Raw genomic sequence first — 13,158 nt, forward strand, 5'->3', positions numbered from 1 at the left:
TAAAATACTTTCTACTCATACTTTTGAATGCACTTGGGAGGCAGAGGCAGGCAAATCTCTGTGAGTTCAAGGCCAGCCTGGTCTCCAAAGTGAGTTCCAGGAAAGGCCCAAAGCTACACAGAGAAATCCTGTTTTGAAAAACCAAAAAAAAAAAAAAAAAAAAAAAAAAAAAAAAAAAAAAAAAAGAAATAAAGAAATTTGCAATTATCAAGGGTATTTTTGGAGTTCATTTATGGGGATCCACATGGTATAGCCTTCTCTGTCTTTTGTACTCAAATGTACACTCCACATTCAAAACTAGAGTCAATATTTAGATTTCATTAAATAAAAATATTGAAATACTTTTCCAAAAGAGTAACAAGCAGACTTTAGAATGACATAATGACAAATTATGAGATTAATGCTATGATTATTCAGTTTAGTTGATGACAGACCTCACTCAGTACAAATTATTTATTTAAGTTTCCATATCTATATACATATTTAAGAAATAAAATAGCATTTTTTTGGTGAGCAGCTACATAATCACTTCTGATTTCACCACAGAATACCCTTAGGTAATTTGAAGTGTTCATGAGTGACATGCAGTTTGGAATCTATTTTTTAAAGTGATGATTGTTTAGAATAATAATTTAAAAATATTTGTAAAACATGATTTTACTGTTTGTATTCACAAAATCTTGAGGAAGAGTCTATGAAGTATAGTTGTTATGTCTTGGTGATTGAAAGCTATGATAAACAATTGGCATGCATTTCTACTCGTTTGTTTTGTACAGTATTCCTTTCTTAAAGATGTCACCTAACCAGTGAGAATGTCTCCAGTTAATCAAATGTGTCATGACACTTTTGCCCTCAGCCTGGAAAATGCCAAACTCTGTAGACTTGTCCCAAGCAGACTATAAGAACACTTACTACTTTTGGGAGAAGTGTTCTCAGGAAGAAAGGTTTAATTAATGTAGTCTCAGGACTTGATTCTGAATTCAATTGACCTGTGGACTTTCTTAGTTTTCACACAACTATTTAGGGCTTTCTAATTCTCTCAGTTCTTTAGTCTTGGATCTATGAACTATAATATTTCATCAGATTAAATGCTCTTTCTAATTTTCAGGATGATTTAATCTTTAACTTTTTAATTCTTCTTAAGATTTCCTTAAGCCAGAGTTGTAGGTTTTCTGGTTGTAAATGTATCACAGCTTATTATGAAAGTGCTGGTAAGGAAAAGCACAGAAGTGTCACAACTCTTAATGATCTTCCCATCTTTCCAGGGTCCATGTTGCTTCTCAAATCTTGACACTCTCAGCCCTTGTGATGCTTATAAATGTTAAAAAAATTTTTTCTTCATAACATGTTTTTTAAATGGTCTTTTGCCTAGACACTTAGCTATAGAAAGATGTGTGAGTTTTGATAAAACTGGTGTTGTCCAGCAAACTTAGAAGCAATAATGAGTAATTACTGTTTAAGTTAGGGAATTGACTCATAGCTATCGCTACCAACACTAGTTTGGCCATAGAACACAGGATGATGACTCTGGAACACCATCCAGGACATGAACAATGCTCAGTAAATGTGAGTAACTGTTGTCAATTAAACAGTACAATATTTTCTCTTTTGTTTACTTTCTTCAAAGTTTTTTTTCACTAAAATTTAAAGCATATGTGAGAACAGATAGCTATATTTGAAATATTAGGGTGACATCACTGAAGAAAATATAAATTACTCAGGGAAAATAATAAATACTCAATGTATCATAGAGGTTTGAAGCCTATTGTTTGGCGGGGGCAGAGTCTGAAATGACTGAGTGCATTTCTTATTGAAAATAATGATGCTAAATCAATAACCCAAAGTTTAATTTAAATAACAAAAGCCTTAGAATATTAGGACACTAAAAGAAAACACATAATAAATGTATTCAAAGACTACTCATAAAGGGAAATATTATAAAACCTCTTTATGATAAAACAATATGTTTTAAATGTCTGAAATATGTATGGAGAAATACATTTTGACATTACATGGTGACATTTTTAAATAATACAACTTTTTTTTCTTAAGTTGCTAATAAAAGCAAAACTTATATGTAGTCATTGAAATGGGAATTCTATTTCGATTATTTTCTAGCAATTTACACTTACAAAAAGTTGCAAAGGTTTGTAGGAATGTTCACTTTCTCATCATTTATTAGGGCAAGAAAACCTTATAGGATGCAGTTGCCCATTTGTAGTGGTCTTCCACAGCTGAATAGATTGTGATTCCTCCCCATGTATATAGAAGAATGCTGGACAGTGCACAAGTAAATAAGTGGCTGAATTTAGATTCAAATTCATTTAGTTTGTCTTCAGAGTCCACCTATTAACTACAACTTTGTCTTTCAGCAAGCAATGATTGCTATACTGTGTTGATAATAAACCATGGGATAGACTCTCCCCTCAACAATTTAGTAGAGATTGGCAAGATCTTCACAAAGTCCCTCTGTAGTTGCCACTGTTGCCATCTTGCAGAGGAAGATCAGGCACAAGAGCGAAACCCATGGAGGTCTGAGTATGTTGGAAGTTTCAGAACTGCTTTCTTCAGATGTGGCATGGGAAACATTGGAGGTAGGATTTGGGCATCGTTTGCCAAATGTACATGGAAGTAGTGATATGGTGCACAGAGAAGGAGGCAATAGAGCTACCCAGGAAAAGGAATCATATTCCTTTAAGCATTACAGAATACAGAGGTAGGACTGGGAAACGTCAGCCACAATTATAACAGTTTGGAGTTGAGAGGTAGGAGGCAAATTGTGTAGGTAATGGACTCCTTGTGATTCAAAAGAATGATCTTAAAGAATGTAGTTCCATACACTCTGGAAAATAGCACACATTCATTTGCATATCCCTCCACTCCCCCTATCCACAGGCACACTTTTCCTGGGACTCAGCCTCCTTCCCCATTTGAATTACTAAAAGAAACAACCATCGTCAGGTTTTCTGTTGCTTGGTTCAGAAAGCAGCCTTCTTCCCCATCTCCAGTTTTTGCTCGTTCTCCAAATGCTGGTTCACATCATATTTTCTTTTTCCTGTGACAATTTCAGTTTGCCACATCTATCTCTGTGCTGTTATTATTCATTTGTTTTAAATAGGTTTTCTTTTTTTGAGTGTGCTTGTCTCTCTACTCCATTATTCCGTGTGCTCCTCAGAAAGAAAAACATGCATTATTCATCTTTCCTGTAGCATAGCCATGAATGTTTGGCACCTAGAGACAAAACAATGATGAATCAATAAATGATTGCTGAAGTGAAAGAGAACTATATTAGCTGAATGTATAGTTGTGGAGCTCAGAAAGGCTCCTTTCTGATCCACCAGCAAATCCTGTTGATGCTGGATTAAAAATGTATCCAGAATTCAACCACTTCTCAGTACCTACCTCCCATTTGATTATGATACTTTGTTGATTGGTTCCCAATTCTTTACCTTTCTTAATTTTCACCTTCATTTGACCTAAGTGAAAGCACACCTCGTACACACACACACACACACACACACACACACACACACACACACACACACACACACTATGCACATGGTTATGGTGGACCAGCCCCCACATTTTTTTGCCCCAGGGACTCTTGAGGAATGAGGGATAAGAGGCTTAGTTATACATGGAAGGAAGAGAAACAGAGAGAAAACACAGGATAGTCTCAAGTGGGCCTGGATCCTTATCCAAACGGGCTTAGAACTTTATTCCAAAGGTCTGTTTATAACAATGCCAAGGGACTTGACTGTTATCTCAATTTTCTCAGGATCTCCAAAGGATTACCAGCACCCCCAATCAGAAGGAAGTTGCTTAGAAAACCACACCCAAATTTCCAAAGCATTGTTTATGAATGTTTGTTTTCATTTAAAGGGGCTGATTATAAATGGTTAATGGCCATAGTCAATCCCTATCTACAGAAAAAAGAAGGGTATGGTATAGAAATGATGGGGAAAAGTAGATTATTGGGTCTACTTTAATCTAAAAAACAACTGTTGGTCTCAAAATACTTTACATTGGTATGAATCTTAGTTTATTAATATAGGTTTATGGTCAATTTTGTTATACTATATATATATATATTTCTGCTCTTGTTTGGGGTATTATGTTTATACAGCTCATTTGAAATTGTAATGTATAATTAAGAAATATAGATTAATAGTCATCTATAATAATCAACATATAGTCATATTAGTTGGGTTTTCTAGATACACAAAGATATATTTCAGATAGAAAGGCAATGTTCAAACACTTCTAAGACCTACAGGATATGGCATTTGAAATTGTTTAAGAACTTAACACTTTTCTGGACAATGAGACATATCTGCTCCTGGCAGCACCAATTACTTCAAAGAGGACTATAGGCACTGAAGAAGCTCATTATGGACTTTGCTTATAATACAGAAAAGGCTAGCCATTTGGACAAGAAACTGCTCTTACCTGGAGTGCTTGACAGTATGTTGTATAAACTGGACATGCAGGACCCATTAGAAAATGACCACTGAACTTTGCCAAAATAAGGCAGGATAGTCCTTCAAGTTCCTACTTCACAGAAGAAACTGCTAGACATTCTGCAGGACACAGAGAAAAGTGACTAATGAACATTGCCAACAGACAGAGTAGTCCTTCAAATTTTCTGCTTCACTGAAAAGTATGCCAGAGACTTTATGCCTGTAGGCTGAAGATAGATGCCCCAGTGTTACAGAGTAACTGTCCAGGCAGCCAGATGTCTCTGTCATTTCTAAAATCTTAGAAGTTGCTTACAATGCACTTACTGTTTACCCAGGTAATATTATTTTTCTTCTCAGGTCTTTGATGGGGTTGAAGACTAGTTACAATTACAATCCTCTAGTATCTTAGTTAAGAGCATATCAGGTACTAGATTTAGATTCTTCAGGATAGGACAGCTATTGGAGTAATCTCTGTAATTTACCATTTACCTATGGTCTGGACATTAGTATGTATTTCTTGCTTGATGTTCTTGTTGGTTGTAGTTCCATTTTTGTTTATGTTATTATCTTTTCCTTCTCTTGGACCATACTTGATAATCATTCTTATTGTATATAGTTTTATATTAGTTTTAGAACCTTCTTATTTCGATAAAAAGGGGAGGTATAATGGGAATTCACTCCACCCATGCCTTAGGGCTATGATAGAGGCAGTGCTTCGTATTTGCCTACATGACTGCTAGAAAGGGAGGAGAAAGATGGTCACACTCTCTTGGGTTTAGAAGATGGGATCAGGTCCTGTGAAGCAACATGTGAGTCTCCAGCTTTCCAGGGACTCTGCAACTGGATTTACCTTATCCTATGTATCAGTGAGTCTGTTTTCCCCATAGAACCCCTTAATAAATTGATATATATGGATCATTGAGGCTCTCATTACATAGCTACGTCTGATTCACCTGTCTGTAAACTAATCTTTTTGCAATAGTTTCTCAGTGTGTACCCATGCTTATGTGCAGGGATATTGTATAAGGTTTTGGAAATTGCTTACTGGGTATTTGGTAACCGCTGTGGAACAATCCTTTTCTAAATTATGAATATGTATTACTTTCATTTACTAATAAAAATTTGATTGGCCAATAGCTGAGCAGGAAGTGATTTAGTGCAAGAGCCAGACTAGGAGAATTGTGGGAAGAGGAAGTGTGGAGTCAGAGAGTTGCTGGCAAATGCAAAGAGGCAAGATGAGAATGCTGTGCTGAGAAAAGGCACCAAGCCATGTACCTAAATATAGGTAAGAATTATGGGTTAGTTAAGTGTAAGAGTTAACTAGTAACAAGCCTGAGCTATTGGCTGATCATTTATAAGTAATATTAAGCCTCTGAATGGTTATTTGGGAACTGGTGGGTGGGACAGAAATATACATTTACAGGTAGTTGGGGGCTGATGTCCAGCTTGTACTCTTGATTGGTTTGTGAATGGAAGGTGCAAGGTATTATTTTTCCTATAAGTTTTCACAAAATCACTGAAAAGCTGCTACTAGTCAGTAGATGTGTGTGAAATGACATGCATAAAGAAATGCTAGTGATCAACAATAACTGAATAAACCACTGTAGGATACAGATTTTCTCTCATCCTGTCTATATATGTCCACAGACCCTGGATAAACTTTGCAGACAAGTGATGGTGGCACCTGCTTTAGTCACTGTAGAGGATCTGCTGAGCAGATGGCACGAGGGATCAAGAGCAGTGAAGAAGACAGGGTGCCTGGTTGGCCTGGATGCAATTTCCAGATGTCTTCCCTGAAAGTAATAAATGGTGCTGAAACTTTAGACAGAGAACATTGTCAGACTTGAGAAACTCTATGAGAATTACAAAGCTGCTCCTGAGATGGCCAGGATGAGGACTCTGTACAATTAAATTTGAATATTGAATGAAATGACTACTTTTTATACTTGGAGCTGTTAAATGAAGCATATTGGGGATGGACACAGTAAAGGCAATAAAAATGGAAGGAAGTAAATTAGTGGGAAACAAAGCAGAAATGAGTGAATCAGACAACAAACACACCAGTGAATAGAAAGGCTAATTACATTGATATGTAAATACCACTTCCTTGGGAGAAAACAAAGCTAGCTTTACTGATTATAAATCCACAAAGTTAAACATCAAAAAGGGAAATATTATTACAGAAGGCAATTAAAGTTATATCATATAAATAAACACCATTATAGTAGATCCTAGGTCTAAAGAGCACGCAGGATTAACTTCTCTAATAATTACTCATGTTACCTGAACATATTTTTTTCTGGAAATATTCTTGGTGTTTTACATATATCAAGTTAATGTATATAAATAATAAATTGAATACTGTAATTATTCTTCATCACAAAGAGGGGAAAATTAAAAAAAAAATAGGGCACATAAGGGTACTCAGTTACTTTTGGTTGAAACAGAATTTGAACTGATGAACTTAAATGGTGATATCTGGGTTGGGTTATTAAGTCATAATACTGTCCTAATAGATGGTTTGTCTAAGGCCAAAGCAAATAATCAGCAAACAAAATCCAAAAGTGCACAGAAGAAAAAATACGGTACTTCTAAATGATGTGGCTCAGTAAGAAAGGTTGATTTTATAATACTTAAGTTGCAGCAAAAATTATTATGTGAGGTATCCAAACAGAAAAAAATCTTTATTTTGATTAATGTCAAAAGCAAATTTGATGAAATTCAACTTTTATTCTGGGTGATGTTTACTTAGCACTAGTTCCATGACATCCAGGATATAGGCGATTATTTTTTAAATATATATATAAATATATTAAAAAATATATAAATAGGGGGCTGGAGAGATGGCTCAGAGGTCAAGAGCACTGCTTGCTCTTCCAAAGGTCCTGAGTTCAATTCCCAGCAACCACATGGTGGCTCACAACCATCTGTAATGAGATCTGGCGCCTGTGGGGATATGTGCAGACAGAACATTGTATACATAATAAATAAATAAATCTTTAAAAAATATATATATATATAAATATATTAAATATATATATATTCACATTACATACACACATATACACCTGATAAAACATTGGTATAATTAATTCATGGAAACATAAGAGCTTGTAATATCATTTATTTAGTCTATTTTTTTCTGGAAATGCTGGTGTTTGCCACTAGAAAAATCATTTAAAAAGATATAAATATTGGAAATAAAGATTTGGTCATGTTCTTCCCTCATAATGGGGTATTTAGAATAACAGAAGATATGTAAAACATACAAGAGTCTTCAAGGGGTTAGGGAGATGGCTTAGTGGTTAAGAGCATATACTGCTCTTGCAGAGGATTTTTGACCTCTGTGAGAATCTGCATACACATACGTATCCATCTACATCCATAATTAAAGATAAAATAAATCTTAGAAACATAAATAAAACATTGTAAAGGAGAGTTAAGGATAGAGCTGCACTTTTCATAGCTACCTCTAGATCTGATCATCCCTACACATACAACCAACCAAAATATATATGCTGTGGGATGTTCTGTTTGTCCTGTGGGAGCCCTTCTTGGGTTCTTTGTGGCGTTACCCAGCAGGTCCGTATAGAGGATGATTAGGACCATGGGCCTGAGTGCAGGTGTTTGAGATGGTCTGCACTTGGCTGTGCTGGGAGATGGTCTGTATGTCAAGTTGCTCTGATTGGTTAATAAATAAAACCTGATTGGCCGTGGCTAGGCAGGATAAAAGGACAGAAAGGCAGAAGGAGACGCTGCAGCCGCCGCCATGACCAGAGAGGCTGCAGCCGCCACCATGACCAGCAGCATGTGAAGACGCCAGTAAGCCACCAGCCACATGGCAAGGTATAGATGTATGGAAATGGATCAATTTAAGATAAAAGCACAGTTAGCAAGATAAGGACAGTTAGCAGGAAGCCTGCCACGGCCATACAGTTTGAAAGCAATATAAGTCTCTGTGTTCACTTGGTTGGGTCTGAGCGGCTGTGGGACTGGCGGGTGACAGAGATTTGTCCTGACTGTGGGCAAGGCGAAAAAATCAAGCTACATTTGGCGCCCGAACTTGGGGCTAAAGAAAAAAAGGGTTAAAGAAAAAAAAGGGAAGAAAAAAAAGGGACTAAAGAAAAAGGACAAATGAACAGGGATAAAGGCCGGTGTTATGAAAAAAAAAAATACTAAAGACAAAGTCCCTTAACCAAGAGGCGCTCTAATAAAGTGTGATCTGAGAAGAATCCTCGAGTGGTGGTAAAGAGGATTCAGAACTCAACACACGGAGCGGTGACGTCGGTAAGTTCTCCAGGAACGGTGACGTTGGTATTAAAGAGAAAGTAAAAGTAATATAAAAAATAAGCCATGTAAAGATGGATATCACACAGAGAGTTTGGATTATATTGTCTTTGGGATTTTTAACTGCAGAAAAACATTTGATCGTAAAAGATGTTGAGTTAAACCAATATGTATATATTAAAGATATCTTGACGTTAAAATTTGGATATAAGGATGTGTTACTTTGGAAAGGAGACTCTGCTTTTGTCTCTACAGAAAGCCAGAGGCTATGGATTTGTTCCAGATTAAGATACATCAGGTTTGACCAGCCAAGACCACCTGAAAGGTCTCCGATGACACCATGGCCCAGATGATGCAACATCCAGAATCGTTTCAAGGCAACTGGCTCAGACGATACGGTCTCACGGACTACTCCATGATCCTAAAATTTTCTTTGCATCCCCATAAGATACAGCGCCCCCCTCCAGCAGGAAGTAGTTAAGAGAAGCTACGCCCAAATTCCCAAATATACCAAGCTGACTTTGGAGATGTGTAAAAGTTAAAACCTTCCTTTTTTAAAAAAAAAAGAAAAGGGGAGGTGCTGTGGGATGTTCTGTTTGTCCTGTGGGAGCCCTTCTTGGGTTCTTTGTGGCGTTACCCAGCAGGTCCGTATAGAGGATGATTAGGACCATGGGCCTGAGTGCAGGTGTGTGAGATGGTCTGCACTTGGCTGTGCTGGGGGATGGTCTGTATGTCAAGTTGCTCTGATTGGTTAATAAATAAAACCTGATCGGCCGTGGCTAGGCAGGATAAAAGGACAGAAAGGCAGAAGGAGACGCTGCAGCCGCCGCAATGACCAGAGAGGCTGCAGCCGCCGCCATGACCAGAGACGCTGCAGCCGCCACCATGACCAGCAGCATGTGAAGACGCCAGTAAGCCACCAGCCACATGGCAAGGTATAGATGTATGGAAATGGATCAATTTAAGATAAAAGCACAGTTAGCAAGATAAGGACAGTTAGCAGGAAGCCTGCCACGGCCATGCAGTTTGTAAGCAAAATAAGTCTCTGTGTTTACTTGGTTGGGTCTGAGCGGCTGTGGGACTGGCGGGTGACAAAGATTTGTCCTGACTGTGGGCAAGGCGAAAAAATCAAGCTACATATATATATAAAAATTTATATTTTAGTAGAGAATTAAGTTTTCTATCACAAAAGAGGAGTGGAAATAAAATGAATTATATTAAGTTTATAAGGCATCACTAGATCCTGCAAGAACCTTTGTAATCTCCCAGTCAAAAATGCTACTTCAGCAGTTTACTTCTCTTAAAACAGAATCAAGTTCTCTTTACATTTTCTTTTATTTGATCAAATATAACCTGTAGATTTATTATTTTTTGAGTTTACTTTTTCACAATGATAGAAATGTGTATAAGGCTAACGACTTTGCAGGTGTCAATCACTGAGGATCACCGCTGGTTTAGCAATTTATTCTATAGTTTCCAGTTTGTGCTATGGACCAACCTGGCAAGGCACTTGCATTTAAATCCCACTCATGGTTGGAAATGCAAATGCTAACTTTTAACATACTAAGTTTTCTTATCAATATATCTAAAAGCTTCCAGGACTAAAAATTATGCTTCTCAGTGTGAGAGGAGACTCAGCAGTTAAGAACAATGGATGTTCTTCCAGAGGACCCAAGTTTTATACCAACACCTACATGAAGGCTTACAACCATCTTTAACTACAGTCCTAGGGGGTCTGATGTCCTCTTCTGCCATCTGCAGGCACCAGGCATGCATGTAAGATCTAGGATAAACACTCATATACATAAAAAAAAATTCTCATTCCCCAGAGAGCAATGAGGTGTTCTAGATCCACTGAAAACATTTTTTGCTTGTTATAATTATCTGCTTTTATACTAAATTTATTTTCTCTGTATTTTAATTGCCTTTTATATGAATATACTTGTGAGCATTTAAAAGTTAAAAATAGCATGGATTGTTTGTGTTTTATGAAAAATATTCAGTATAATAAAATATGTCACTTAGGGGAATAATATAGGGAAAACTCTTGATAGAGATACAAATAGAAGAATAGTTTTCTTCTGCGTTGCATATTGGTTTTTTTGGGGAAGCAAAAATTGTTTTTATTCCAGAAACAAAAGTCTTTGTGGAAAGTATGTTTGATTCAGTGAATATTTTTAATTCATAACTTGAAAGATAAAGTAGCCAGGAATTGCAATAAATTGAAAATGTTTCTGAAAGAATGACAAAGTCAGTTCTACGCGGAAGGCCTTCCTTCTTCCCCAAACTAGATAATTTCTAAATACGTTTCTCCCCCCCCCCCCATATTAGAATTTAAGTGAAATTTCCCAGTTTAGGGGGAAAAAAGCTAGCCTTTGGTACTGAGTGTCTTCTGCTTTTGAGTAGAAATAAAATGTACCCTTTTCAGTGTGATATTGTTTAGGACTGCCTCACCTATCTTCTGAGTGGGGTGCCTGGGACTGTCATCCTTCAGAATACACCATAGCTACTAAGTCATTTTTATGTGTAGAGGAGATACTGTTGTCTTCAAATTGACAAGTCTCTACAGTTAGACTGAAGTGTGAAGTGTAGTAATTTGTTGGGGTATTTCAGAGAGAAAACTTGTTAGCCAAGTGGTTTAGGGACTTGTGGTATGGAGGTTCACCACTCAATAATTACTTTCAGTTTCAGTTCTGGCTATAAAACTCTGCCAATGCATATCAAATTTGTGTCACTTTTGCCTAAGGAATGTTCCCAGAAGTGTTGTCACAGTGAAAATTTTGGGAATGTGCCCTCACGTTTTGTGTGAGGATAGGGGATTTTAATTACTTTTATTTATTATTTATTTTATTTAATTAATTTATTTATTTTACATCCTGACTGCAGCCTCTCCTCCCTCCTGCCCTCCACTCCCTTCCCCCACTGCCTCCCCCCACCTCTCCTCTGCATCCCCTCAATCCACTCCTCCTCAGTATTCACTCAGAAAAGGGCACGCCTCCCATGGGCATCAGCAAAGCATCCCATATCAAGTTGCCTAAAGACCAAGCACCTCCTCAGGTATTCAGGCTGGGCAAAGCAATTCGGTAAGAGGAATAGGCTCCCAAGAGCCAGCCAAAAGCACCAAAGACAGTCCCTGTTCCCATTGCCAGGAGTCCCACAAATAGACCAAGCTACACAACTGTAACATATATGCAGAATGTTTTATTGATGACTTTGGCAAAGGAAATATACAATTATTCTTAAAATATAGGAGAAAACTTTAGAATAATTATAGTTTTGCTGTAAGACTATGTCAAGAAAAATTGTGTGAGGTTTATAATCTGCTTCATTGACAAAAAAACTGTTAGGAATAAATTTATTAGAAATAAATATTCTTAAATGATCCATTGCAGTCTAACCCCAAATAAATGCCTTGAATGTAGAAGAGGCTTAATTTTGAGAACTTTTAAGTTATTTAAACTTTCATATGCTATTAAGATCAATCCATGTGAGTCTATTTAATGGGCAATAAGGATTTATTAAGATATAAATCTTAATATATATATATATATATATATATATATATATATATATATATATATATAAATGACGGCTGAAGTTGTCCTCTGATCTGACCTGGAGCAAATCCACCTAACAGGCAGCGGGGAGAAGGGGCTCACGACCCTTCTCCCTCTCCTTTTAAGGGGTCATGTGTAAGGGCAAGAAGCAATGCCTCCTTCAGACCTTATAGCCCAAGGTCATGGGCAGAGCAAATACCACTACAAATTAATCACTTGATACTCAGAAAAATTTAAAATTATATTCTTTTTATTATAATTGACAACATTGTCTTTGTTTAGAGAAAAAAAAACCCAAGCCAGTGTAAGGTATTCATTGAAATAGCTATGGATATAGGCATTTCCTCTAAATTGTATTTGTCTATATTTTAATTGTTAAGATGAAAACCATTTATTATCTCATGCTTCGTAAAAAGGGTCCATCAGACTTATTATTGAGCTCTGTTAGAAATATGAAATTATTTTTAATTTTTATCCAAAAACCAAAATCATTTATAAAGCATTTTAAAGTAAAAAATTGCCACAGTTACGTTGTAAATTTCTCACTTCTTTTCATCACTTTGTTAGTTGATTATATGAGAGAAAGTATAGTTTAGAGTAGCTAAAATAATTTTAGTTTTCCAAACAAAGCTATAAAAGCATCCACTACCAGTCTTCATCCAACTTCCCCAAATGTCAGCATCTTATATATAAGTGTGGCACAATTACTAAAACCAAGAAAATAACATTGATTCATACTGCTAAAATTGTCTTAACAATATGTTGTTTGTCTAGAACCCCATAAAGTCCCCCCCCCCATTTTTTCTTATTATCCCTTAAGCTCCTTCGATATGGGGTAGTTAGCTCCCTCCATT

At 36.6% G+C, this 13,158-nt stretch overlaps 1 long non-coding RNA gene across 2 annotated transcripts in view; it reads right to left on the reverse strand.

The window, feature by feature from the left end:
* Positions 1-1,729: 1,729 nt before the first annotated feature.
* Positions 1,730-13,158, reverse strand: part of LOC121823055 (uncharacterized) — a 144,861-nt gene continuing 133,432 nt past the window's right edge. For both annotated transcript variants that reach the window (XR_013045192.1, XR_013045191.1), the window contains 2 exons: positions 4,450-4,580; positions 1,730-3,231 (listed from right to left, as the gene is read on the reverse strand). This is a non-coding gene — a long non-coding RNA (uncharacterized LOC121823055). The remainder of the gene's footprint in view (positions 3,232-4,449; positions 4,581-13,158) is intronic.

The sequence above is a fragment of the Peromyscus maniculatus genome, chromosome 16 (genome assembly GCF_049852395.1).
Source record: "Peromyscus maniculatus bairdii isolate BWxNUB_F1_BW_parent chromosome 16, HU_Pman_BW_mat_3.1, whole genome shotgun sequence".
In the NCBI taxonomy this organism is placed as follows: Eukaryota; Metazoa; Chordata; class Mammalia; order Rodentia; family Cricetidae; genus Peromyscus; species Peromyscus maniculatus.